Below are 3,061 nucleotides of genomic sequence, written 5' to 3'. Positions count from 1 at the left end.
GACTTGGATGTGTGTTATTGTATACTGTTTTATAATAATGTGATTTATTTGTTCCTGTGTTTATGTTACAACATTTACATGTATAAAGTGCCAAATGCTATACATTAGGTATATAATATTAGCAGTAGAGCTAACTATCTCATCATCCAAGCTTCAGTAATCACAATGTCACAATATTAAAGTCAAAGCACTTTGCTGGATTTGGGGACGCTTCTCCATACCCCAGCGACCATGTAAGATCAGGACCACAAGGCAGTCAGGACTTAAAAGTAGCAAGTTGGAACTAGGGAACAAGTAGATTAGGCAAAGTCTGGTAGCAAGTTCAAACATCAAGCACAGTGCAGGTAGCAATCAGAATGGACAGCAACAATCAAGGAGTCGGTCCCCGTAATATCGGACAATAAGCAGTAAAATAGCACAGTCTAGCCCTACAATTTGGAACAATGCACAGGTCAGAATGGGATTTATATTTAAATCTGGCACCAGTACCAGGTGGCTTCTGATTGGAAAGGCTTCCATAGAGAAATAGCTAGTGGGCTGCCAGTTTAGCTCTAAACCTTGGATTACTGCAGGGGCTGGCAGAAAGAAAAGAGACTTTTATCAAAATAGATCTCATTTTAACTGCAAAAGTGCCCAGGAGCAAACTTTCTGGATATTTTTTTTAAAGCCTTTAGTCCTCTAATAAATGAAAAAAAAACACAGTGAATTTACCAGACTATTATATTATTTACTGCAATTTAATGATGAATGCAGATGCATAGCCCAGAGGTTCCTATTGCAGGGGTCCCCAACCTTTCTTACTCATGAGCCACAGTCAAATGTAAAAAGACTCGGAGAGCAACACAAGCACCATAAAAGTTCATGGAGGAGCCAAATAAGGGCTAAGATTGGCTTACAGGGGGCTTTATTTAGTTGTAAATTTTTATTCAACCAAAACTTGTAACCAAGTCAGAAATTCAAAAATAACTACCTGGTTTGGGGGCACTGAGAGCAACATCCAAGGGGTTGGGGAGCAACATGTTGCCCCCGAGCCACTGGTTGGGGATCACTGTCCTATTGTATAACATTCTCGCTGCTAGAAACCAGTTTGCACAGTTCTGGCAGAAGAATAGAGACTGCAACATTGTTCTATTACAGGCAGAAGGTAGGCCCATAAAACATAGCAGCAATGAGTTCATGGAAAGCATCATGCGCCGAATTACTCTTATACATTTATTTGACTTCATGCAATGACTGAGAATGACTTCATCTCAGAAACTACTACATATCTTATATCTACAAAAATCCCACTTGGTCTTTTGGCAGAATACATTTTTGGTTCTCAGGCTGCTTTTGATATTGCAGTTCTATGAGGAAAAACATCATGTTGCACCATATATGTATTTTTCATTTGGAAGCCAGCCATGATTGCTCTGTGTGCTGCCACGTCTAAGCATTTTGGTGATGGGTAAGCTTGAAACCCTACATTTTCACATCCTGTGCTTGCCCATCTCTACTCTTGTATGATAAACACTAAAAAGTCTTAGGGAATGTCATAAAAAGTTAGAAAGTTGGAATCTTGCCTAGCAACTTACAGCAACCAATCCACAGGTAGGGTTTTCTGGACAGCAATTTTGAAAGCAAACATCTGATTGGTTGCTGAGTTACTATACCTGTAAAAATGTTTCACCTTTTATTTTCTTACCCTGATTTTTACTTTAAACGTTTTCGACATTAGTCAGTTCTTCAATCTTTGTCACGTGCTGCCATACAAACATGCATCCCACTCTCTTGAATAGTGATCCCCAACCAGTGGCTAGGGGGCAACATGCTGCCCACCAACCCCTTGGATGTTGCTCTCAGTGCCCCCAAACCAGGTAGTTATTTTTGAATTCCTGACTTGGGGGCAAGTTTTGGTTGAATAAAAACAAGATTTCCTACCAAATAAAGCCCCTGTAAGCTGATAGTGTGCATAGAGGCTCCTAATAGCCAATCTTAGCCCTTATTTGGCACCTCCATGAACTTTTATGGTGCTTGTGTTGCTCCCCAAGTCTTTTTACATTTGACTGTGGCTCATTAATAAGAAAGATTGTGGACCCCTGCTCTTGAATGACAGGGTGGAGAGGTCAGTCTTATATCTACTGGTCTAAAAATGTTGCAATGTCATAGCAAAAATGAGCAATACACGCCACCCTTTGTGAGATGCACCTAATCAATATAAGTGTTTGGTAAACTACAGGTTCCTCCACAACAGATCTACTCTGGTGCTAAATGTGATTTATATTAAAGGGTAAGTAAAGCCCAAAGTATATACAGCTTATTTTTTACACATTGGATAACATAGGGATGTTGTTTCACTTTCCACAGGCAGCAGCCCCAAGGCTCTTCTCTCACAAAAATGTGTGTTTAATTATAACAGAGGCAGCTATGAAGGACTGTTGGGTCCATTGTGCTCAGAATAATGAGAAAAGAGATGTCAAATGTGAGTCCTAGCTCATGTGCGACAATTTTTTTTTTACTCCAAATGGAGTTTCTTGTACCAATGGAGGTCCATGGGAGTTTTTGGCCGATGGTGAAATGCGGAATTTTCCTGCAATTCTATGCCAGTGAAAAGAAATTCACTCATCACTACTTGTAGCATGATAATTGCAACTTTTCTGTATTGTCTCAAAGAAACTCCAAAACCATAAAGCAAAAAAAGATCTTCCAATTGTAAAAGGGACATCTGCCATTGACTACTGCATGATCTTGACATGTTTTAGCTGGAGTATTTAAGCATTCGGAATTGTAGCGGTTTTATCGCATAATAAATCGCAACCCATTTGCAATTTTTTCTGTGACAAAATGGAAATTTTCCGTAACAAAAAGCCAAACCCCACAAAAATTGTGCCTAAGTAAATGCCCCCTTATTGTTGCTAGACGGACAAGTCACAAGTTAACCCATAAATGCCTGAAATCTATAAATGTACACTTTTTTTGTTACTAGCCCTTTAAGGTATTGCCCTTGTTCAACTATAACTCAGAGGTCATTTGTGACCACATGCGTAGCTGCAGTGACGCAAATCTCCCAGCAGTCAGTTGC

This window comes from Xenopus tropicalis, chromosome 3, assembly GCF_000004195.4.
Source record: "Xenopus tropicalis strain Nigerian chromosome 3, UCB_Xtro_10.0, whole genome shotgun sequence".
NCBI lineage: Eukaryota > Metazoa > Chordata > Amphibia > Anura > Pipidae > Xenopus > Xenopus tropicalis.
The sequence above is the reverse complement of the archived record's forward strand: the minus strand, read 5'-3'. Positions refer to the sequence as shown.